Raw genomic sequence first — 26,595 nt, 5'->3', positions numbered from 1 at the left:
TCGTGTCATTACCTCTTTCCTTTGTTAGCTCCACTCATTACAAACATAATACACATTTGGTTCCTTCATCAGACTTTTTAATGGAATTGTTAAGTATTTTAATTTATGATGATGATAGAAAAATATGAAATAGCAGTTAATATTTACTTAGAGTTTCCTGTGTGCTGGGCTCTCTGCTCAGCTATTTACACATATCACCTCATTTAATCTGTCTAATTACCAGTTTCCAAAGGTTGGACATGGGCTCCTGCTGTCACAAGACTAAACTTGTCATCAGTCTGAAATCAAGACAGCGGAAAGCATTTTTTTCTTAAAGATACGTTCATTTGAAGAAATTAACGCTTCCCACTTTTCTCAGTCTTAAAATATTCTTTCTTTTATGGTGAGGGTAGATGATAGTTTCTTTTCTGGAACATTCCTACTTGGAAAAATAAAGGACTGTGTTAGTCACTAGACTTTGGTTTGGGTCCACTCAATCCAACAGTCTGAAATCTGTTCCTCTTCACAAATCTGATGGGAAGATATTATCATTCCCATTTTACCGATGAGAAGCCAAGACTCAGGGAGGTTGTGGATTTGCCCTAGGTCACACAGCCAGCAACAGGCGAGCCCAACATCCTGGCTCTTAAATTCTTGATGACTACTTGCAGGACACACACCTCACTTCATTCTCAGAGCTGCCGTGTGAGGAGGTATGATTTCCCATTTTATAGGACAATGGAATCGAGGAGGTTAGGTATTTGCCAAGGCCCTGGAATCTGAAAACACGAACACAGAATTGGAGCATACTTCTCTGATCCCAGTTCATTTTCCTTTTGCACCTACCATGGGCCAGAAACCCTGATGGAAGCTAAGTCTATCACAAACAGCTAAAAAATGTGCTCTGGCCTCAAGGGGCTCACAGTCTGAGCGAGGAGATATTCAAGTTACGATGCTCTCTGAGAAGCCCCATACTAGCTCTGTCTGGGATACTCTGAGAGCACTAGGGACCGAGAAGTTTATTTTGATGGACGTTTCAGACAATATTGTAGTATCTTGCCATACCATATTTTAAAGAACCTTATATGAAACTTAGGGTTCCGTGTCTCTACTTTTAATGAACACTTGGCAGGAAATCTTTTCCATTAAGAGCATATTTCTTGTATCATATATAACGTGAGCCTCCGAGTGGTCATTTGGTGAGGATTTTCTGACATCCTAGAGGCTAACACATTTTAAAGATTGAAAACCATTTTTAATAATACAAAAGACGTAAAACGCTTTAAATTCTGAAGCCTCTATTGGATCCCGAAGTGCCAGAATGTTTCTCCTACAAAAGATGGAGAACTTGATTGTTCTCCTCCCACCTCCCCCCCACCTCATTGTCCCTCCCCCCACTCCAGCACCCCATTCAGATTTTTATCTAATAGTTTATAAATAGTAAAATGAGAGGAAATACCAATAGCAGCTGAAGGTTAAATTGCATTAGGGCCAAAAAAAAAAAAAAAAAAAAAAAAAGAAGAAGAAGGAAAGAAAAGAAAAAGTATCAAGGCTGAACTCCACTTTAATCCCCAAAGAGGTAGCAGGTGAAATGTCCTTAGGCCAGATTCTTTTCTGGAGCCTGGCTGCGGAGGCTGATGCAGGCACACTGAGCACAAGAAACTCCCACTGACGTCAATGCACATTTGGAGAACAGGCTATTGAAGCTGCAGTCAGGCAGACAGCCCCACAGCAAAGTCGTGCCCTTGGACTTCGCCTTGGAGGTTAATGTATCACTGTGCTTTCAAAGGTGTGGGCAGCCAGCTGGCTTCTGACACAGGGTGTTGGGAATTGCCAAGTCTTGGCCTTCGGAAAGGGCTACGTTCCCTGGTCTATCGGGGCACATGTCCCCACAATTCACAGTGTCCTTGACTCTTGTTCATTCGAAGTAAATGATTATCTAACCCAACACTTAGAGGCTAGGCTTGCTTGCATCATCTGATGGTCTATTTCTTTATATCAATTTCCCAGGGGTTCAGTCACTCTTTAACAAATATTTATTGAAGGACTTGCTGTAAGAAAGGTCCAGACACATGGAAGAGCAAACGTAGACCTACACGGTTCAATCCTGCATGAAGCATAGAGTCCAGCTGAAAGCCAACCAATCAATCCCATCAATCCCACGCATGAATGTGTAATGCCTAATTGGAATTAATAGACTCAGGAGGAAGATAAGGCTCTTTAAGAGTGAATAATAAGGGAAGCTGACCTAGACTGAGGAGTGAGGTGCGAGGAGGGTGAGGAAGAGATTTCAGGAGAAGGCTGGGACGCAGGAGGGGTGGGGAACTGGAGAGCAGGGGCAGCTGCGTGAGGGGCCAAGAGCTGGGCGGAGTTAAGGATTTGACCCTTATCTCAAGAATAATAGATGTTTCCAAAGGGGCTAGGGTCAGGGTCATATCTGATGTGGTTAGACATGCCTTTGGGAAAGTTGCCCCAACAGCTGTGTAAAGGAGAGAAGGGTGGGAGGTTGCCAATTAAGTAGGAAGGCCAACTGGGAGACTGTCATGGTGGTCCCACCAAGACCTGATGGGACCGTGGCTTGGGATAGCAGCAGTGGAGGGCCAGGAGAAAAGATACATCAGGTAAATGTGATCAGATGTAAGCGTGAGAGAGAAGGAGGTTTTAAAGATGGTGCCTGACTCAGTTTCCACAGTGAAGTTTGGAGAGAAAAATTTGATATATAAGATACATACATATTTTCGGAACGTGTTCTCTGCTTACCCAGAGTTGGACTACATCTAGTTGACGTTTTTGCAGGCGTAGTCCTTAAGTCACCCATTTAAATTAGAGTTACATGTATCAGCATACATCAATGTAAAAATATAATGTCGAACAAAACAAAAAACAACTTTCAGAATGTGTGTAGTAGTATATTATTTGTGTAAAGTTTTAAAATATGTAAAACAATACTATGAATTATTTATGAATTCATACATACATGGTTTAAGAATATGCAAATAGATGATAAACACCAAATTTAAGAGAATGATTGCCTTTGAAAGGGAGAAAAGGGAATGGCTTTGGGAAGGGGTACTTGGGAGCCTTCCACTGTTATCTATAAATGTCATATTTATTTTTTTAAACATCTGAAGCAAACACAGCAAGCCTGCTAAGATTTGACAAGATTGCTTAAAATTAAGGCAAAGATTTCTAGGTGCTTAAAATATTGCAAATTTGTTTAAAGTGCACAGTCTAGTGGGGAAACAAGAAGTGTTACAAGAAAGACATTGATAAAAGATTATGGGAGAACTGGAAAGGAAAAAAATTGATTCTAGCAGGAGAATTTATGTTGCTAACTTACTCGTCAGTAGAAATGTGGGCAGTATGTGTGCCTGGTACTTTACTCTTAGAGGCCCAGGTGTGACTATGCACAGCCCATAACATCAAAGTGTACACAGCCTAGAAAGGGAACAGACTTCACAGACACAACCAAGTGATAACCAGCCTGTGCTGCATTAGGGTTGAGCAATAGGTTCTGAGATACCTACGTCTGCCTGGATACGTGGGGAAAAGCTTCACAGAGAAGAAAATCTCTAAGAAATAGAAATACACAGGAAGGGAGAAAAAAAAAAGGGCAAGAGAGGCGGCAGGTGCAGAATATACAAAGGTGTAAAGTCGTAAAAACTCAACATGACTGCAAATGAGCCTGGAGAGGGACCCGTGTATGAATGGCTCTGTAAGGAGGGCTGAAGGCCTGCCTCTTCCCAGTAAATTTTTGCAGGAGGGAGGGGGGACAGATCTGTGTGTCGACCTATAGACAAAAGGCAGCTGATGGCAGCATGCTGTCAAGGGAGAAGAGGGATATGAGGAGGAATGGTATGAAGGGAAATGGTTGGCTGGAGTTGAGGGGAGCCAGCCATGGTGGAGAAAGACAGGAAGCTCTCACACTGGTAGGGGGTTGGGGGGGTGGGAGGGGGGATAACTCCTGTGACCGGAAGTAAGACTGAGCAATAGAGCTGAGAGAGAAGAGTGTTGTTTGGGAGAAATATTTAAAGTCTGAGTCAGGAGAATAGAGTAACTTATTTGTTGCAGGAGGTAACAAAGGAAGAGGTGGAAACCCCCCCCTTTTTTAAATTCCCATAGACTGGTTGAATCAACTTCCTAAAGATAACTTTTCATAAAATAAAAATGTGTCTATTTGAAGTATACAGTTTGATAAGTTTTGACAAATGTATACACCCACAACCAAATGTAGCCACAAACAAGACAGAGTATTTCCATCATCCAAAAAGTTGTCTGATGCCTTCTGCAGTCCGGAAACAGCTCCCCCACCCTGCCCAACCCGGGTAACCACTTACATGCCTTCTGTCCCAATAAAGTAGCTTTTCTTTTTCTAGAATGTCATATAAATAGAATCCTACAATATACACTCTTTTTTGTCTGGTGGCTTTCAGTCAGCGTATTAATTTCGAAATCCACAAGGATGTCATCTCTATTAGTGGTCTGTGCCTTTGTTTGGCGGAGTACTATATATTGCGTGAACGTACCACATTTTATTTATTTTACCTCCTATTGATGGATGTTTGAGTTGGCTTCAAGTTGGGGCTATTACAAAGAAAACTGTTCTGAACGTTTATGTGCATGTCTCCCTGTGGATTGTGTTTTTATTTCTCATGGTGGAAGTAGCTGGGGTGAAATTGCTAGACGATGTGGAAAATGTAAACTTAACTTTACAAGACCCTGCCAAGCTCTCCCCCGAAGTGGTTATATCCTTTTATAGCCACACTAGCAATGGATGTCACTCCACATCCTTGCCAACACTTGCATTGTCAAACTCTTGCATTTTAGACATTTTTGTGGGTATGTAATGGGTTCTGGTGATGTTGGTTTGCATTTATCTGATTCCTGATGATGTTAAACGTGTTTTCATGTCCTTGGCCATTTGCACATATTCTTTTCCGTGTCTGTTCAACCTTTTGGTTATGAGTTCTTTACTTGTCTTGAGAAAGACGGAGCAAACATTAACTAAGGCAGGGAGTGGGGGGGAGGGGGAGAAACAATAGTTTTGAAATGGTGGAGAGGGATGCAGGAACAAGGAGGTTCGCTTTGAGCCCCTACAGTGAAAGCACAGATAAGACATTTAGGTTGAGATTCAGGAAGAGAGCCAGAAATCTCATTCTCAAGCCCAAAGGAGAGCGATCCAAAAACATGCTGAGTTTCAAGAAGTAGAGACGTGGGGCGCCGGGGTGGCTCAGTGGGTTAAGTTGCTGCCTTCGGCTCAGGTCATGATCCCAGGTCCTGGGTTCGAGCCCCGCATCGGGCTTTCTGCTCAGCAGGGAGCCTGCTTCCTCCTCTCTCTCTGCCTGCCTCTCTGCCTACTTGTGATTTCTCTCTGTCAAATAAATAAATAAAATCTTAAAAAAAAAAAAAAAGAAGTAGAGACCTATCCGACAGCATCAAATATCACAAAAAGGTTGAGTAAAGACTGGAAAAAAAAATGGATGTCAGATTTCACCCATGGTTTTTTTTTTTTTTTTCTTTAACTGTGGGTGACAATCTGTTAGAAATCAATTTAGTGGAGCTTTACCCTTTCTTTTAAAAAAGAACACAAGATAGAACGAGAAAGTGGATTGCAGGTACTAAGGTTAAGTGTCGTTTCATGAAACTGTTTTGTTATACGTGTACATGACAGACTGAGGTGGAGTGTAAAATAGAGCTTTCACTTTGGATTATGGAAAAGAAAATCTTGGAGGAAGAAAGGAAGCCACAGAGGTCCTTGCCAATGTGAATCGAGTAGGCGGTAGTGGCCGAGGATACGGACCTAGTCAGATCTGGGCTCATCTGGTCTCTTCCTCCTTGTTAGATGTGTAATCTTGAATACATGATGGAAATTCTTTAATTCTCATTTTCCTTAAATTAGATTGGGAAGCATGAGAATATTTACCCCAAAGTGCTGTTGATGAGGCTGCTTTTTAAAAAAAAAGATTTTATTTATTTGACAGAGAGATAGAGATCACAAGTAGGCAGAGCAGCTGGCAGAGAGAGAGGGGGAAGCAGGCTCCCCGCTGAGCAGAAAGCCTGATGCGGGGCTCGATCCCAGGACCCTGAGATCATGACCTGAGCCAAAGGCAGAGGCTTAACCCACTGAGCCACCCAGGCACCCCGATAAGGCTGCTTTTGTGCACAGCGGAGCCCTGCACCTCTCCCTCAAGACAGGAACAGGCAGTAGATCCTGGCTGGGTTTGAGCCCCCGGCCCCATGAGGATTAAATATTAATTATTATATTAATTATGTTTGTAAACCACTGTGCACAATGCCTGGAATAGGCAAGCTCTTTCTAACCATTGATTGCTGTCATTTGTGGTTGTTATTCTTGTTAGGGGAGAAGCCAGGTCCCCCATTAGATTAAGGAAATGGGGATCATGCATGGAGGATATCCTTAAAAAGCTTGGTGGAGGGGTGCTTGGGTGGCTCAGTCAGTTAGGCGTCCAACTTTTGATTTCGGCTCAGGTCATGATCTCAGGGTCCCAGGTTCAAGCCCCAATGCAGGGCTCTGTGCTCAGTGAGAAGTCTCCTCATCCCTCTCCCTACCCCACTTGTGTGCTCTCTCTCTTTCTCTCGCTCTCTCTCTCAAAAAAATAAATGAAATCTTTTTTTAAAGTTTGCTTGAAAAAAATAACCCAAATGTTGATTAATGAGCCAAATGTGGTAAACCCACACAATGAAGTATCATTCAGTCATAAAAAAGAACGGGGGTGCTGATATGAACCGGATGAACCTAGCTAAGGGAAAGAAGCTAGCCACCAAGGCCACAGACTGAATAGGAAATATTCAGAATGGACACGTAGATTAGCGGCAACACATAGCTTAATGGTGGCCAGGGGCTGAAGGGAAGAGGGAATAAGGAGTGACTGATTCATGGGTGTGGGGTTTCCTTTTGGGGTGATAAAATGTTCTGGAACATTATGAATGTACAAAATGCCATTCAATTGTATATGTTTTGTATTAAATGTATATGTATATGTATAATTGTTTTATGTATATTTTACTGCAATAAAAAAGGGAGGGGGTACCTGGGTCCCTCAGTCGCTTAAGGGTCAGACTCTTGATTTTGATTCAGGTCATGATCTCTTGGGTTGTGAGCCCCACCTCAGGCTCTGAGCTCAGTGGGGAGTCTGCTTGAGGATTCTCTTACTCTGCCTCCCATCCCCCTAAAATGATTAAATAAATCTTAAAAAAAAAAAGCCTTGTTCAATTTAAAGATGCTTCACAGCCCTTTCTCCATCTCCCCAAGCTGTCCCCCCAAAAACCAGCATGATAAAAAGATTAGCTCAAGAAGAGAGTAGAGCTGAAGGAAGGTTTCTTTTGGGGGCAGCGTGGGGGAGAGGGAGGTAGAGGGGAACCAGGAAAAGGGAAAGAGATTGAGGAAAAGGAAAACAACTTCTCTAGGGCAGAAAACTTCTATCCATCTCCCCAAGTGGCATAAATTTCTGTGGGCCTTGGAAGGACAGCTGTTACTCCCTGAGCAGCCTGTGGTGCACGCCGGGCCGATCTCTCTGTCAGAAGGACCCTGAGATAGAGAGGTGGGAACGAGTGGATCCTTCCTGCCCTCATTCGATGTAGAGCATGTAATGTTGCTGCTCCTAAGGGAGAGAGGAATAATTGGACAGATAATTAATAATAATCCCCCCTGACTGCCTCTCTGGCAGGCGCCTGGCTATGGTCTCCAGAGCTTGGGAGCAAAGTAACAGCTTTATTATAAACTGATATTTCAGTGAATGGGACTATTGGGATTAATAATTAAAGTCAATTTGCTATTATATACACTATTGACTGGAGCAACAATGTGTATAATCTGGAGCACAAGACAATTTCTTTTTAATGCTCCGCATTGTGTTACAGGTATTTGACTCCCCTCCAACACAGTTACTTTCTTGATTATGTGTGACGTGAGATCGTTTGAAAATCATCTTGTATTCCTAGAAGTGGGCTGTGTAGACATCCTTCTCCCTCATCCTTCCCTCCCCCAAACATGCGGGGCATTCCCTGATCTAAGATATTTTGACCTTAGACTAAAAACCAGTTTTTAAAAATTCGATAAACAAAATCACTGAGAGCAGGGCACATCCAAATGATCATGGCAGAATGAATGAGTCTCAGTCTAATTTGCCATAAAACATTTTGACAATACCTACTAGCCAATAATATTTAAATCTCCTGGTTAGTCATTCATTCAGTAAATAATTTTCCGGGGCCAGTAGCAGGTGCAAGAGATGCAGAAATAAATAAGATATGATCACTGTTCTCGATGAACCACATTATAGGAGAGGGAACAGACATAGAAACAAATATTTGCTCTCAGATTTAATAAGTATATGGAAAAAAGCAATCAATTCAGCCTGGGGTTGAGGCCTTCAATAAAGAAGTACATGAGAGCTCTCTAAAAATATTGCCTTCTGCAGACTTAAGATTGCATATATGGAGATACAATCCAATCAGAAATTATAATTAGCCACTGCACCTCAGACTCTCCCCGTTTAAATTATTTTTGATATTTTAATTTTTTCCTTTATTATTATTAGTTTTATTGCATTTTTTACTGTTGCTTTTATTGAACACATTCCAGCATCTTTCTTTCCATCAACCTAAAAGAAGAAGTTAAAAAGCTTAACTGTTTGTGTTGTCCTAGCAAATGTCTTAGGCCCAAAGTAGATAAATGTTTTTGACCATCTGCAAGAAGCCTGACGATCACACTCAGACTCTAGTTGTGGGCACATGTGGACTGGTGTGCAGGGCTTCCAACGTCATGGGTGGTGTGTGACACTTGCTCTTGGTTAACTCCCACCCTCTGTCCGTGACCTACCTCTGGGCGGTACAGTCCAGACCCTCAACATTCAGGGTACTACTAAGACTTTGGTGGGATGACAAGTGAGCCTACTTCCTACTTCTTCTAGGAATCTAGGTAGCTATCACTGGGGTTAGTACTGCACACAATTTATTCATCCCCTCTAGCTGGGAAGAAGCCACTTACACACCATTCCAATGGATGAATAAAGAGGGAAAAGCTGGGATGCCTGGGTGGCTCAGTCATTAAGCGTCTGCCTTCGGCTCAGGTCTTGATTCCAGGATCCTGGGATCAAGCTCCGCATCGGGCTCCCAGCTCAGAGGGGTGCTTGCTTCTCCCTCTCCCACACCCTCTCTCTCTTGCTCTCTCTCTCTCTCTCTCTCTGTCAAATAAATAAATAAAATTTATGAAGAAAAGAAAAGGTGGAAAACTGATTGAATCTGAGAGTTGGGATGAACCTTAAAGGTCATCTCAACTCATCTCCATTCACTCATCAATAATTAATGAGTGCCTACTGTATGCCAGGCACTGTGTATGGTGCTGTGAACAAGATGTACTCTGTAGTTCAGCTCATCAATGGAATGTACAGTCTAGCAGGGGAGAAGGGCAGGAAATAAGGGGACAAATAAGGAGATGAGCCAATAACAAAGCTGAAACCAGTGTAGGGGGTTGGGGGTGGTCGGAAGTGGCAGGCACCTTAGAGAGGGTGGTAAAACCAGTTAGGGCCTGGAGATTAGGATCAGATGTCACCAGATTAAAGCTGAAAACTTTGGCTGGAGAAGTGAAGAGACTATAAAAATAAGAGTTCAGCTACCCCACAGTACTTCTTTTTCTTTTAATTTTTTAAAAGGTATTATTTATTTACGAGAACGAGAGAACCCAAGAAGGGGAGGACAGAGGAAGAAGAAGAAGCAGGCTCCTCACTAAGCAGGGAACCCGATGTGGAGCTTGATCCCAGGCCCCTGGAATCATGACCTGAGCTGAAGGCAAATGCTTGGTGCCACCCAGGCACCAAACCCCCACCCCGACCCCCAAGGTACTTCTTTTTTTTTTTTTTTTTTGTATAAAGATTTTATTTATTTATTTGACAGAGATCACAAGTAGCCAGAGAGGCAGGCGGGGGGGGGGGGGGGGGGGGGGGGCGGAGCAGGCTCCCTGCTGAGCAGAGAGCCTGATGTGGGGTTCGATCCTAGGACCCTGAGATCATGACCTGAGCTGAAGGCAGAGGTTTAACCCACTGAGCAACCCTAGCACCCCAAGGTACTTCTTTCTCTAAGAAGCTTCAAAGGGGAACCTGGGCCTGGAAAGAGGTACAATCCAGCTTTCGTGGGGGCACAGAATTTTAGAGATCACTGAAAATTTAGAGATTATTAGCTGTTAGGAGCTAAATCGTATCCCCATCCCAGAATCCATATGTTGGATTCTGGAATCCATATGTCCCCCTAAACCCCAGGACCTCGGAATGTGACAGTATTGAGAGACAGGGACCTTTAGAGGAGTGATTAAGTTAAAACGAGGATCTCAGGGTGGGTGCCGATCCAATCTGCCTGGTGTCCTTCTGAGAGCTAGGACACACAGTGACTGCATACCTGGGGCTCTCTCTGTTTAAATGAGTCTTGCTATCAGGGATAGCCCACGGGGATGCTCACCCAGAAGAAGGGCCCGGTGAAGACATAGCGAGAGGGTGGCCATTTGAAAGCCAAGTAGAGAGGTTTGAGGAGAGACCAAGCCTCCCAACACTGTGATCTTGAACTTCTACACTACAGAACTTTGAGAAGATGAATCTCTTATGTAAGCCACCGAGCCTGCGTTATTTGGTTCTTGCAGCCCAAGCTGACCGATACACTAGCCTGGGATCACTCATATCAAACACTTAACTAAGAAACAGAATCTTGGGTTCTGTGCCCCACTACAGGCTAATTAAATACAAATTTATGTAGATAAGGGAATAGAGAACTGGATTTTAAACAAGTCCCTCTCTAAATAATACTAATAATAGCACAATAATAATAGTAAATTGTATAGGTTCTCATCCACACTGAAGATGGAAAACTCTGGCCCAGTGGGGGCCTGGGAAATGTGCTGTTGCCAATCAAATCTAGACTCCCGGAGTAAAGATTTCCCAGCAATGCTGATCAGGCTCCAATAACCTGATTCACTGAAACTGAGATGGAGAGGGTAAGGGTATAGTGTGAAGGAAGGCCTCCAGCTCCCTTATCTCTAAGCCCTGCCCAGGCCATGCCCTTTGCTAAGACACCCCAGTCAAGTGGACTTTTAATTATTCAGTAATGAACTTCCATTCTAGCCTCTAAACTCTTCCTACTACGGGTGAAAACTAGTGTTTTTGTGTGTTTGTTTGTTTTTGCCTGGCAAAGAAGAACTATCATTTATAATAACCCCCATATAATTAAACATAGAACTGATACAGTTCCATTTTTTTTTCCTTGAGCAAACAACCAACTTTTTTGGCTCTTAAGCAAAGCCTGTTTCTCGACCCTTCTATCAATTTGCTTCTATCAATTCTATCAATTGCTTCTATCTATCATTTGCTATCAAATGCTTCTATCAATTTGTTTTTATAGTTTTCCAAATGCTGCCTATAGTGTGGGACCCCAAACTAGTCATAATAAAAATCTAATATAGGGTTATTAAATAAGTAAATGAATAAATAAAGGAATGATTCTCCTTTTTTCCCTCCTTCTATCTAGGTTATGAGTTCCCATGGTCCAAAACAAAAATCTGTAAGAACAGAAATGGACTCAAGCATTTACTCACAGAAAAATCTGTCACGTTAGCTTTTGAAAAATGCAGCTACGTGGCATCAGTCTTAACACATAATTACCAGCTGGTACTGACCTGCTCTCTCCGGACCTTCTTTGATTCTTTAGATGCCATGTTCATTTCTATCTTCTGATTGCCTTGTCTTTTACCTCAATCTTGTTTTTCTCACCTTTCATTATAAAGCACTTTCTTTTTCCTTTTAAATAATGGGAAATTGTTGTCATGGAAAACCTCAGTTCTGCTATTTACTTAGCTGTCACAGGGGCCTGCAGACGGTGAGGAAGGGAACCTTCAGTGACGGGAATAGATCCCAGGCACATTAAAGCAACTTATGTAAATAAGCAAGGGCGTGAACGGGATCAGGCGAGGTCTATATTTAATGATTTACCAAAACATAACTGGATGCTGTCACTCTCCTGCTCAAACACACACACGTTTTGAGCCTGCATGGGCTCCAACCTGGGTCCTGGCATGGGTAAGCATTAAATACATAGTAGCAATTAAATACAGGAAGAAGGAGAGGAAGGTTGGGTGGGGGGTGGGGGTGGAATTTTCCAGGCAGCCAAAACATGCTTGCAAGGTTAATGGAAGAATTTGTTAATGGATGTGTCTGTGCAGGAGAAAATGTTTGATTAAGGGTATTTTCAGGGGCTCTAAGCTGCATGAGACTTGAAGAGTGTACCACCTAAATCCTAAATCCTTAGGATCAAGAAAGCTAGTAGCTAATACAGTCAGACAGTCCATCAGGCATCCGTTTCTGTTCACCAAGAGCTGCCTGGCTAGGTCTGTTACTAGCACGGCCATCCCAGGAACCCGGTTATCGAATCCCAGGTTGGAAGCGTATCTAGAAATCACCCTGCATCCAATAATCCACGCAGATACAATAAGAACACTACCTCGTAAGACTGTAGTGGGAATTAACGGGTTCCGATTTGCAAAGCCCTTGGAATAGTGTCTGACACAGAAGAAGGCCCATATGAGTATCAGTTAAAGAAATAAACCCCATTTGTTGATGCAGGCATCAATGGAACTGCTGCACAGACTTCTCAATGTTTAACCCTCTCCCGGACCCTTACTCCTCTTCGTACAGGAGGAAAGTCAGCAAGAGGACAGGACTTGTCCAATGCATACTGTTAGCATGTGGTATTGCTGGATCCAAACTCAGTTTGATTTCAAAATCCAGGTTGCTCTTACTGTTAACCATGACATCACAGCACCCTTGATGAGAAGACTCCTGGGGCCTGCACACGTTCACAGACAGAATTCATCCTTCTAGTGCCCCATTCTACAGATGGAAACAAGTTTTATTACTTTTTTAAAGATTTTATTTATTTGCAAGAGAGAGTATAAGCAGGGTCCCCGCTGAACAGGGAACCCAATGCCGGGCCTGAACCCATGACCTGAGCCGAAGCAGATGCTTAACCGACTGAGCCACCCAGGCGTCCCACAATTTTATTTTTAAAAAGGGGGTAGGGCACCTGGGTGGCTCCGTCGGTTAAGTATCTGGCTTTGGCTCAGGTCATGATCCTGGGATCCTGGAATCGAGCGTCACTTCGGGCTCCGCAAGCCGGGACCCTGCTTCTCCCTCTCCCTCTGTTGCTCCCCACGCTTGTGCTCTCTCTCACAATAAGTAAATCAGATAGCTGCAAACGCTCTCGGAAGGGATAACAGACTCGGAGCCTGGAAATCACTCCCACTCCAATTCCCACTCCCCACCCCACCCCACCCCCGGGGTGTATAAGGTGACTAAGCTGTGGGTTCTGTCCAACTGGAAGAGAAGCGTTTGAAAGCCAATCCACTGTGCACTTTGGTTTTTGCAGAGACTCGAAGGGCCTTTCTCCAGATGGTCACACCGCAGCAGGAACTGGCAAGGATTGCTGGGGTGCGATGGGGCTGACCGAGGGGGACCCGCCCCCGCGGTCCCGCCAGAGCCTCAAGCTTTCACTCGAGGGAGCCCTCGGCTCGGCCGATAGCGGCTGGTGCTATCACGTTGGCTTCCAGTAGGGGTCGCCAGAGAAACTGCCAGCCGGAAGCAGCGGCCAGGAGGAGGCGTTAGAGAGCTCGGCAAGGAAAGAAGAGTACATGGTCCTGGGGGGGCTGGTGACCAACGGGAGCTCTGGAGACAGATTGCCTCCTCCACCCAACTCTGGCACTAAATAAACACTGACCTCTGGCACCCCTGCCTCCCCTCCTTCCCCTTCCCTCCTCTCTATAAGGAGGCGGGGAGTCATGGCTCCTACTTGTCCATCTGTTTTCAACGATTTCCTGCGATAACCGCGTCGGGTGTTGAGCGAAGCGCCTGGCCTTCCCCAAGTGCTCAGGGAACGTTCGTTGTTACCACGTGCAAGTTTCACATCCCTACAATTTCCCGAGACGCTGGACCAAATGTACGGGCCCCACTTGACAGCTGAAGAAACTGAGGTTGAGAAGATGAGGTCGCTCGGCCAGCGTATGAACCGAGGAGTGCAGTCTCGGAGAGAGCTCAGGGACGTAGGAAATTGGCCGCATGGGGTCCAGGGCTGGGGCAGGGATGGAAGGGGGTGGGGGTGGGAACAGGGAGGAGCCTAACTCTGGCCACGGAACCACGGTAGTTCCGAGAATAAGAGCCCAAAGGAAAGCCCAAAAGAAGAAGTCACGTTCACTGGCCCACGGGAAACCATCACAAAAGGGTCACCCGAGAGGTACGCTGTGCAGATGACCACCAGGAACTTGTTCCAGGAAGACCGCCCTCCAACGCCTCTGCCTTCCTAACTCCCTCATCCTGCTGGGAAATTATCCACATCAAATCAAATCGGTGCCCCTCCCCCCAAAATACCCCCCGCCCCCAGCTATAGAAACTGCTGTCTCAGACTCCTTCAGTGAAGTACTGACGGGATCTGAATATGCCACCCCAAAATGATGCCACTTTAGCATAAAGAGTATTCTGAACTGAAGACAATTAAGAAGCAGCAAACACAGAAGAGCTCTTTGCTCTCCCCGTCTACCTAAAAACGGATAAGCACTTCCCTTTGTGAAGGCGTTCTCCCTCCTGTCTCCCATACCAGGAGAACAATCCTCATGCCTAGAGACAGAAAGTCAGCACCAGGATGAGTCTGCACAAACCCACTAAAATAATCCTTATCTTCCATTATATTTAACCTTATATTTACCTCCCCTCAATGCACTGCCCCCAGCAGTCTTTTTCCTTTGTCCTGCTACTTCTCTTCAAATGTATTATCCTTGTTAAGATGGCATATGACCCCCCAGGTCTTTAATGCCTCTCTGGGTCTTTATTTCTTTTCTATGATGCTGTCTGCACACATAAAAAATAAAATATTAACATCAAATAAAAATGTGTATTCATTTTCTCCTGTTAATTTCTCTTTTGTCAGTTTAATTGACAGGCCCCCACTATGGAACTTAAGAAAGCAGAGGAATTGATTTTTTTCCTCTCCTCAATTCGAAGTCTTTTATTCTGCAAGCTGAGAAAATTCGAAAGCAGATACCCTGTGGAAGGCAACACTTTGACTCACAGACTTCTTTTGGACTATAAACACACATATATGTATATATATATATATATATATATATATATATATATATATAATTGGTGAAATACCAACACCTAGCCTGGCACTTTAAAGAATATGTATATTCATTTGAAAATTAATGAATAAATAAGCGATGCCAAAATATTGTCTGAAAGGAAGTTTTCTAGTGTCTGAAAGAGAATAAGTGCTTAATAAATGTGTAAATTAAATGATGCTGCTGTAGAAAGGGCCCCTTGTGAAGGCAAAGGAGATCAGGTCAGCACCTTCACAGTTATAACTCTTGGCTGTTTGTGTAAGACTTGACTTCTCTGGTTTCCAGTTGTACAGGAAGAGAAAAGAGAGTGATCAGAGGAAATTGTACACTTGATTGATGTTATCTAAAAGTAATGAAAACGTGTGTGTGTGTGTGTGTGTATGTCCTAAGAGTTTTGGAACTAATTAGTAAGGGATAGTTCTAATAGATCACATAGATTGAGTAGGCTTGCCCTATTATAGGGCTCAATAAATGTATGGTAAACTATCTGAACAGAACTGAATATGTTTGCGGAAGTGAGCTTTATTTTTTTCTAAGATTTTATTTATTTGTTTGTCAGAGAGAGAGAGAGAGAGAGAGAGAGAGAAAGTGAGCACATGCAGGGGGAGAGGCAGGCAGAGCAGGCAGAGGGAGAAGCAGGCTCCCGGCCGAGCAAGGAGCCCCATGTGGGACTCCATCCCAGGATTCTGGGATCATGACCTGAGCCGAAGGCAGTGGATTAACCTACTGAGCCACCCAGGTGTCCCATAGAAGTGAACTTTATAAGGGAGTTCAGGCTAGTCGTCCACGCTTCTTGGGCTGGTGTGTTATTCTGGTCATTTGAAGAGTTGACTTTATCCTGAGCTGAGGAGGAGTTGGTAAGTCCTTGCAACGCTCTGACAGGAGCCTCATCCTGCTGTTCTAATCTATTTCTTTTCTTTTCATTCTTCTGTATTTCCTCCTTGTTCCATTTTCCTTCTTATTCTTCTGAATCAATAATATTCCCTCCTGTTTATAGGCACAAGAGCTGTATTAAGAACAAGAAGCATTGAGTCACTCACAATTCAACATTTCTCCAAAGAACTGGTTGGGTTGTGGTTCAGTTCTCATGGACACGCTGAAGCCCTTCATTTCCTTCTCTTCAGAGAAACGTTTCCCCTGATTGGGTCTCAATTGGGTCTTGAGATTTGCTAGACCTGTATAAATGAGTTAAAATCAATGAGAAATCAGGCCATCTAAAATGGCAGTATTTCCTCAATGTCTTAATATCATAACACCTCAGCCACATCAAATTTTGTTGGATGGGTACTAATAATGAACAAGTAGGTGACTGAGAAAAAGAATGAAATAAAAGAAGAGGAAAACAGTGCTTTTTTGGGCTCTGCCTCAAATAAAATGATCCTTATTAATAAAACCTAAATGTAGTGGAAACTCTACTCCCAAACATTTTGATGTTTTAGATACTTTCCCCACCTTAACATGAGTCCATTGGACAGAAATTAATCTTTGCTTGGCTAATCAGAGGCATATTTCTCTGTGCTACAGTGTGGAAATAGACTTGGGGATTATTGGAGCACTCTATCCTGTGCATGCAGGCATCGACTTTGGGCATCCGCTAGACGGGGTAGACTCTATCTCCTCCTTCTATGAGCAATTACAGCTGCCACTGCCAGCACCCTAATGGAACAGGTTGCTTCTAATCTGTGGCTGGCTGAGAAGCCAGTCATTCAAGCAAGTTAAAATTGTGCCCAATATAAGAGTAAATTGATTCTGAGTGAAAAGTCATGGAACTCTATGGTAAGAAAAGTACATGAGCTTGCGTTGGCTGATTTGAGGCTGTCTGTTTTCCCGGCTAACTATTTGATTATGCTTTGGAGTTTTTTGTGGTTTTCCTGGTGAATTTTTTGCCTGGACTCTGGGTCATCTATTTTCTTTCAGCTAGTGGAGGCTGCCACCTAAGTGACCCTGATTCCTCTTCTATCCCTAGAGCTGGTCCCAGCCTCTCTGTGTCTTTCAAGAAAGTGTATTTTTTTTTTTTGGTATAAGAATTAGATGACTTTAGGGTGTCTGGGTGGCTCAGTCGGCTAAGCATCTGCCTTCAGCTCGGGTCATGATCCCAGGGTCCAGGGATCGAGTCCCATATGGGGCTCCCTGCTCAGTGGGGAGTCTGCTTCCCCTCTTCCTCTGTTTCTGCCTCCTGCTCATGTTTTTCTCACTCTCTCTTGCTCTCGCTCTCAAATAAATAAGTAAAATCTTAAAAAAAAAAAAAGAGAGAGAGAGAGAGATGATTTTAGAAGATCAGTCCACAAGGATTCTGGGAGTGGGATTTAGAAATCCTGGGTTCTAATATGAAATCACCTAATTCAGTGTCTGGAACATGGTACATATTAAAAAAAAAAATGGTAAAATTCACTTCCCTTGAAACCACTCTGGGAACTCCTACAACACCATGGCCTATAACTGAAAGTTTCTTTTTCTACCTCCTGGGTTAAAAATAAAAATGGCTTAAGACCCACATACAAATACACACACATAGAAATAAATCCTACCCGATGGAGGTCCTGGCAAATTTGATTTCATGAAACAGGGACATGACTGAACTTTATTTCTGGAAGATTACTTACTAAGGTAAACAAAGTCACAAGAAGATTATTGAAGATTGAAAAGTAAAAAGTGTGCTGAAAGACCACACTTTAAATATATGTATTTATTTAAGAGAGAGAGCACGTGTGCCTGTGAGTGTGCATGGGGTGGGGGGGGCCTAGAACTGGAGTGGGGGGGGGAGGGAGAGAACCTCAAGCAGAAGCCACACTGAGCGCAGAGCCTGGTGTGGGGCTTCATCCCACTACCCTGAGATCATGACCTGAGCCAAAACCAAGAGTTGGATGCTTAACCCACTAAGGCACCCAGGCGGCCCCAGAAGACCGCAGTTTAGAAGCATCGCCTTACTGCACACAGAGTCACTGAGCCAATAACAAATCGCGGTCAGCTCTGGTCACAAAGCTGGCCCTCCCAAAAGGCGCACCTGGCAATCTCTGCACCCAGTCTGAGCTACGATTTGCATAGAGAAGTATCCAATGTGCACTTCTTCGGAACCATTCCCTAAATGAGACATTGCTTCTCCCTAGTTAGTCTCAATAAACAAGGTTTGGCAGGGCAGCCTAGAGAAAGGAATTGAATCAGAACAATGCAGACTATGCATTTATTCATTTTCCCCTTTCATCTTACAAAAGGAAAGGGACTCTAATCTTTTGATTTGCCTAATGTATTTTGACAGCATGTACTCTCAGCTGCTCTTATGAAGATGCTGGGTCCCAGGACAGTCCTCCATTCAAGCCATCAGTCCTTCCCCCCTGTTTCTTCTAAGCCTGAGTTCCTCCACGGATAATTATCCTTCTACAGATAAGGCAGGCTATATTTTAAGAATTTTTTTTTTATGTAGTTCAATCGACATAATGGATATACTACAGGAAAGATGCATTTTAGCGTATTATTACCAGGAGAGAATTTCCCAAATCCCTAAGTTATAAGGATAGAGACAGCAATTTAGAAAGAGTAGAGCAGAAAGTCTTTATATGTGGATTTCATAAAATGGATTGTACTTCATGAATTTCAATGTGACAGGATATTCACTCTGCTGTCCTGCTATTACCAAACAAGATGCTTGTTGTAAAAAAGAAATACGCATGACTGTTGAGGATGTTGTGTTATTAATGACTGTGTTCTGCACTCTGTGAAATACTTCATTGGAATGTTATCACCTGCACTGAAAGATACGCCCAAACTTTCTTAAATTATCTTGCTGAAGACACTCCAAATATGCTAACTCCACAGTTCCCCCAAATAAAAAGCCAGTTTAACAAGCCCTTCTGCCTTCAATTTAATGTAGGGATAAAATACAAGAATCCCAACATCTGTGGGTGACTCTTCTCTGGTGAGTTGCAAGACGATTTCTCTTTATTAATTGTTTCCATGCAGTTAGTTTTAATAAGCAAAACTGTTTAAAAAGCTTTTCTGTAGTTTTCAAATACATGATTGGCTTATGAGATATTGTTTGTAGTAAAAAATGAATGGTGCTCATCAGTCGAGGGATAATGTGTGGGACCTCCAGAGAAGGTCCAGGATTTCCTCTGCTGGGTGCAGGGGAGAGAAAGAAGGGTATTTGTGAAAAGAATATGAGGGTCTTTTTTTCTAACACTAACCCTCCTCCTGAGCTCTTGATTCAACCTCTTTTGGCCTCTTTCTGGATTTTGTTCTTTTTAATAATGTCAATCTCTCCTCTTTCTATTGGCTTCTCCTTTGGGGCATATAATTCTACTCTTGAAAACCTTTCACTTGTCCTCGATGCTGAGCAAATTGGTCCACTAGCCTACCCATGCACCTGTCATTTTTTTTAACCTTGCCACTCATTTCTTAAAACCCAGAGACATGCCTTCACCTCTACCTTTTATTGGAAATTACACTATGCAAAAACACAAATAACCTTGTGATCCCAAATCTAATGACAACGTCTTAGCCTCTCTGGGGTGTCGATACTGCTGGTGTTTCCCTTGTTGGGACTCTTCTTCCTCCCCCCTCAGTGTTGTTGGGACTGTGATCATGGTCCTCAAAGCTCCTTCTATCTCTGAGTGATCCCTCTATCCCTTCGCTCTTCGCTCAGGGATACTCAGTATCCCTGAGTATGGGCATAATCCTGGATTAAATCCTCTTCTCCATCCACAGTCTCTCAGAATCCACCCACTCTTGTGGTTCCCACACATCCTTTCATCTGCATAGACATCCACCGTTTCTTCCTGCACTTTCTCCTAAGCGCCCAGGTTGTATTCCCAGCTATTGGCAGAAAGTTCCACTTGCATGTCCCTCCAGGACCTTGGACTCGACATGTCTAAAACTGGATTCCTCAGCTGTCCTCCAGAGCAGCCCTTGCTTCTAACTTCCTTCTTTCTTTCCCTTGATTGAGCCTCAGAGATTCATTGACCTCATTTTTCTCTTTTGCCCCTTCATCCTTCTAGTCACCACCTCCTGCCACTTTGTACCTTCAGAAGGCATTTCTCAAGTCCTCGGCTCTTCCCCCTACTGCTGACAGCAGCTGTCTATGCTGTGCTGATTTGGTTAAGCCAGAACTTAATCCATTTCTCCATATGGCTCTAGGTAAGTATTGGTGAAGAGACAAATATGGAGGCCATGAGAATGATTTCCAAATACCCAATATATTCCCACTTCCAAATGCAGGGAGTGAATTGACTGGTTCCAACTGCTGCTCTCTGATATCTATCACCATGTAGGCACCTGGCCACAATTTCCATGAACCACCCAGCCAGTGACTGACCGTAGCGGAAATATGGAGATGGGCTTATACCCAGAAGATGGGACATTCCTCAGATAGGCAACTTTGTCTTGGGGACTCCTCAGTAGCCTTGGAAAACTCTCTTAGGGTTGCAATGATCCACCCAATCTTCCTTTCTTTCCTTTTCCCTTCACCCAGGATCAGACCTGCTCCGTGGTCTGATGGCTACTTCAGCCTCCCTGCTACCCTGTTTCTCTCTCCATTTTCCTTCACAGATGTTTCCCTTAAAAAGTCTCTTGCTAATTAGTCCCATATTGGCTTCTGCTTCCCAGAGGACCTAAAGCCACACAACAAATGTATGTAAGATTTGGAAGATGGATTGAATGAGCAGCCACACTCTCTGAAGGTTATCATGGTTAGAAGTGGTGACAGACAGATGCACAGGGAAAGGTGGGTTCCAGAATGTTCCTGCTCTCCCCTACTTGACATTTAGCTCTCCTTCCTAACTGCTGGGCCTAACAGTAGTCCTTGCCCACTCCCAGATGCTTGGCTACAGGCTTATAAAAACAGGAGCTACACAGAAGTGACGATTTTCCATAAATATTTCTACCTCCTCACTCTGGAAGCTAGACAGATCTATCCCCCAGATTCCCCAAGAAGTTCCAACTTTTCCACTCATGCCACTGCTTCAGGAGGACTAGTTAGTGTCTTTTCTCTGACCTTCCAGATCTCCCTTCCAGACCCTTACTTGCATAGTTTCTCTCACAATAGCGTAAGGTCTCTTCCTACAATGAATACTCATAGGGGAACAGGACCCTGACTGGCCCAACAGCCCCACCATCTTTAGCATCAACACTCAAACCACTGAAATGATGGCCTAACTGCTCTCTCTCCCAGAAATATATCTTGACCAGTGCTGCTAGACTAATCTTTACAACTACACTCAAAGGATAAAGAGTAGCTCTCCATTTCCTGCACAATAAAATCTGAAACATGGACAGGATCCTCCACAAGCTAACTTTCCAGGTTTAGGTTCCTCATTCTCCCTACATGATTCTTTCTCTGCCCAATCCATGCACGTTCCCCTGATATTCCTTGTTCTTACCCACTCTACTTTTTCCTAGGCTCCATGTCTCATCCTTCTCTTTCCCTGATCCACTTCTGATCCATTTATTCAAATCTAGTACATTCTAGAGAAGTCAGCCCAACCCCAGCTCCTCTGCAAAGACTTTTCTATCTCAGCTGGAAATGATTGCTATTTTTTATGGAGCAACTTCCTAAAGCAACTAGGGGCTTCTCTTGACATTTCTCTTCTATCATATGCACCACAATAAGGATTCTGAAAACTCTTTCTCTATTTGACATAAGATGAAACTATAATATGAATTTCATAGACCTTAATAAAAAAGAAACAAGCATCACACACTGTTGAAATTTATATTCGAGCCAAAAAAAGTATATTACTTACAGGAAGTTTTATAACCCCCTAGCTCATAAAGTTAGTTGGACTCCCCTTCCTCTTGTTCAGTGCTGAGGATTCAGCTAGCAGAGCCACCAAAGGGCCAAGGATGAGGCTAGGATGGCCGGAGTGATGGGGCTGGGAGTGGAAAGACACCCTGCATGGTCAGGAGACTGCTCACATATGGAAGGATGGAGCAAATAAGTAAATACAGTAATGGTAATGGGAAAGGAGAAGACTGGAATCAAGCCATGGGGATTAGACGGTATCGGAAGTAGAAGTATCCTTGTGAATTCACATATTTTTAGGTATCAATGCGGATGTCTGCATGTATGCACAGGCTCACTGAAGATTGTGTTCTCTGGAAGCAGATACTGAGATGAAGTCTGAGTGTAGGATATTTATTAGGGATCAAAACATGTGGAAGGAAACAGATTGGGTAGAAGGAGACATTGAAATGCAGCGTGGGCCCATGTCACTCTGTCAGGGTTCCTATCAGAGTTCCTCCCTGTCCCAAAATGACCAAGCTTTCACCCCTTCCTTTGATCAGTCACTACATGGGTGCCGGCTGCCCCCAGAAAGGTGGGACTTTAGGCGAGGCAGTTCTTGACAACAAGCCTTTCCTTGAGGGGGACCTGAATGGGTCATTTTCATATCCATCACAATGCATATGTGTGTGTGTGTGTAAGAGAGAGAGAGAGAGATGTCTCCTACATGTGTCTGAGAAGGTCTAGAAGCAATAAAACCCCAGTAGGATGATCACACCCAGCACCCAGATCTTGGCCACTAAATACCATTCTCTGCTCTAAGGAACCAAGGCTCCTTGGAAAATGGCTATTTCCAAAGCTGATGCAGGAAAGGTACAAGAGGTCCCTGGGACAGTTTGTACCATAAAGTAAAGACTGATCTAAGAATGATGAGAACCTGTCAACAGAACCTAGGCACCATCTTGAAGAGACTCAACCTGGCTAAATGTGCAATATTTCTGCTTCAAAATAAATAATGGCAGCAACAAATTATAACCCACTGAATAAAATAGAGATCCATGAGTCCATACTAATATAAAGAAATCAAGAGAAATAGACAGATCTGCTTAAAGTAGAATGACAACTACCAATAATTAAAAAGGATTGATGGGACTGGAGAATCACCATTTGGCAATCATAACAGGAATAATCCAGGCGAGACTCATCAATGCATGCTAAAATTAACGAGTAAAGCTTTAAGGAGGAACGAGGTATTTAGGCAGTCTCAAAATATCTTCCTGTAGCAAACTATACTTCAATTTAGAAAAGTCTCTCTCCATGAAATGCTTATTAATTACTTATCAAATCGGTATAAAATAATGTTTATCTTTACAGCGGAGACACCGGGTCAGACACCATCTCACCACATGATGGAAGAATGGGGGTAATGGGGCTAAGTGACAGTGACATGATGCACTGAGAAGAACACAGCATCGTTTCTGTGGCATTCCCACCACAAATTTCCTAAACTGAATGGAGACACGAGGAAGTATCAGACAAGCCCCCAAATGAAGGCCAGAGTCCCCGGCCTGTACTCTTGAAAAACGTTCCATTATAGTCACGGAATGCAGGGAAAGGCAGGGGAAGTCCGTGGGGTAGGATACCCAGCCGACATATGGGCTCAGACGCCCCTCTAGAAAATCAATCGTGTGCCCCTCTTCCTAACTCGGCACTTCAGTGGCCGTGACATCAAGTTGGAGACTTGAAATTGGCCAGAATGGGAATATTGACACCATGAAAACTGGGAGCCACTACAAGTCAGGAGTTCTTTTTTCTCCCCTTTCGCCGGTGTAACAACACATCACTGGGACTGTGTGGCATCTGAGAAGACGAAGGAACCTTGACCGCAAAACCCAGGCTTGTTCCCGACTCTACAGGACACGATGGGGACTCCCAGAGACATTGAAATGAGCCTTGGGAATTAGATGGCAGTCTTGTATCAGAGTTTATTTCTTGATTTTGAGGAAAGTCCTGCGGTTAAGTAGGAGAATGTCCTTGTTTTTAGGATATCGACGTTGAAGTATGGGGGAATAAGGAAGAATGCTATCTGCAACTTATCATTCAAAGGTTCCAAAAACCCTGCAAATACAAATTTAAATGGAAAGAGAGAACATCAGTGCAAATATGGTGAAATGTTAACACCACGTCGGGGAGTTAGGGAATAGGGACTGGGGTAAAGGCTCTATGGGAGTTCTTTGTACTCTACTTGCCACTTTTCTGTAAATTTGAAATGATTTCCAGAAAATATCTTAAGGAATTGCATTTTCATCCAATGCTGTCAGGCCAGTCTGTGGCTCCCCTGTTTTTCTTCCGGGTCTGCTGGGGGCTCAGCTCCTTTCACATTCACAAAGTTAGGGAAACACTAAAGGAGAAAACTGAGGTTAGAGAACCAGCACTTGTGATGCTGTGTAATTAAAGGCAACGGCTCCTGGTCTCTGTCCTCTTCTTCCTGGCTCCACAGAGAAGTGGAAATGCTTTTTCATTTCTCTCCTCAGAAACTCGAGGCTTTGTGGATACAGGAAGACTGTTACTTCACCACCTTTACAAGCAATAAGGATGAGAATGTGATTATAAGAAGAGTTTTTTAAGGGAAATACTCTGTTTTGTTATGAGTGAAATAGGGATTCAGATATTGGTGGTATAATGTTCTGAATCCTCATTACTAGGTATTAAATGTTGGTTCTTAAAATGCTAAGAATTTGGGGCACCTGGGTGGCTCAGTGGGTTAAAGCCTCTGCCTTCAGCTCAGGTCATGATCCCAGGTCCTGGGATCGAGCCCCGCATCGGGCTCTCTGCTCAGCGGGGGGCCTGCTTCCTCCTCTCTCTGCCTGCCTCTCTGCCTACTTGTGATCTCTGTCTCTCAAAAAAAAAAAAATTTTAAAAAATGCTAAGAATTCAGGTATGCCTGGGTGGCTCAGTCGGTTAAGCATCTGCCTTGGGCTCAGGTCATGATCCCCAAGTCCCCCATTGGGCCCCCGGTTCGAGCCCGTCATTGAGCCCCACCATCGAGCCCCACATCACTCCTTTCGCCTCCCATCACACCTGCAGGAGGTACTAACCTTTTCATGGGCAAGTGTGCTGCTTGATGAGACTACAGAATGTATTGGTAATGCTGAAAAAGACAGCAAGTCCCTCTCAGATGATAATCTGAATTGTCAACATAGTTGATCTGAGAGTCAAGAGGGAACCAAGTCCTGACAAAGAGCCTCCATTGCTCCAGTGGGAACAAAGATCTTCACCTCTCCCCATTGTCACAAAGCAATTTATAACAAAAGGTGGGGTGTGAGGGGCTGGCCGTGGGTTCATTTAGTAATGTTTTTCTCTTGGGCTGTTCAGATTTGCCAAACGCTCTCAGCCTGACATTTTTTTTTAAATATTTTATTTATTTATTTGACAGACAGAGATCACAAGTAGGCAGAGAGGCAGGCAGAGATAGAGGAGTAAGCAGGCTCTCCACTGAGCAGAGAGCCCGATGCGGGGCTCGATCCCAGGACCCTGGGATCATGACCTGAGCCGAAGGCAGAGGCTTAACCCACTGAGCCACCCAGGCGCCCCTCAGCCTGACATTTTAAAGGGTCCTGTTGTGTTTCTTTTTAGGGAAGACTAACAATGCCCATCAGGAGCGTCTATGCCTGCTTACCTGATGTCAGTTCAGTCCCATTTCTATGGTAAGTTCTAGAAGTCAAAGAAGAAAGCTCAGAGTTGGTTACCTGAATAACTAATGGAGTCTGCTGCTCTGTAAGTGTACTTGTAAGACCACCGGTGCCCAGGGGAACAGGAAAGAGCTCTCTGATGCCAGCAGTGCTTTGTCCCAGTTTGTGGGCCTGCATATGGACACCCAGGGGGCCTTACACTTGACCATCAAGGCTAGCATTTCCAGGAAAAACAAACTCCCGTTAACATAGCACGTGAACTATTCTAAACTCATAAATACATATATTAAATTAACTTACTTGTTTTCGATCTTTAAAATGCTTTCCTCTGCATTTTTGGCAACTTCCTAGTGACATTGCACCTGACATGCTTTTGTAAATAAATGGGCCTTCTCGTAACTGTTGCCCAGGGAGGGCGAGAAGCATTTTGCCCTCTCTTAGCTGCTTCCTCCTGCCCACCAAAATATCATCCTCAAGTTGACCAACAATTAAAATTTTTCCTTGGGGTATAATTTATATACAGCAAAAGGAATAATTGACTTTTTAAAAAAGATTTATTTTATTTTATTATTTATTTGACAGAGAGAGACCCAGCGAGAGAGGGAACACAAGCAGAGAGAATGGGAGAAGGAGAAGCAGGCTTCCTGATGAGAAGGGAGCCCTATGCTGGGCTCCATCCCAGGACCCTGGGATCCTGACCTGAGCCGTAGGCAGAAGCTTAACAGCTGAGCCACCCAAATGCCCCAATAATTGATGTTTTAAACTTATTTTAATTCCATTAAATAAATACAACATTTATTTGGGGATAAATAATGGATTTATTTATAAGGGATATATATCCAGGGGATAAAATCCAGGGATAAATCCAGGCATCTTGGATTTTATCTTCTGAAATACCATAGCGGTCTCCGGGCTCCCCCTCGTCCCTCAAAATTTATACGTATTCACCAGTAACTTTTGGTAAATACAGCGTACAGTGAATTATTGCTTTATGTAAACAAAAAAAGCAAACACTGTGGAGTATAACCCTTTCAGTGCACCCT

General features: G+C 43.7%; 1 long non-coding RNA gene across 2 annotated transcripts in view; it reads left to right on the top strand.

Moving 5' to 3' along the window:
• LOC125078911 (uncharacterized) overlaps positions 1-26,595 on the top strand; it is a 55,976-nt gene that overhangs the window by 17,221 nt on the left and 12,160 nt on the right. For both annotated transcript variants that reach the window (XR_007121007.1, XR_007121006.1), the window contains exon 2: positions 25,497-25,567. This is a non-coding gene — a long non-coding RNA (uncharacterized LOC125078911). The remainder of the gene's footprint in view (positions 1-25,496; positions 25,568-26,595) is intronic.

This window comes from Lutra lutra, chromosome 10, assembly GCF_902655055.1.
Source record: "Lutra lutra chromosome 10, mLutLut1.2, whole genome shotgun sequence".
NCBI classification, from domain to species: domain Eukaryota; kingdom Metazoa; phylum Chordata; class Mammalia; order Carnivora; family Mustelidae; genus Lutra; species Lutra lutra.
The sequence above is the reverse complement of the archived record's forward strand: the minus strand, read 5'-3'. Positions and strand labels throughout refer to the sequence as shown.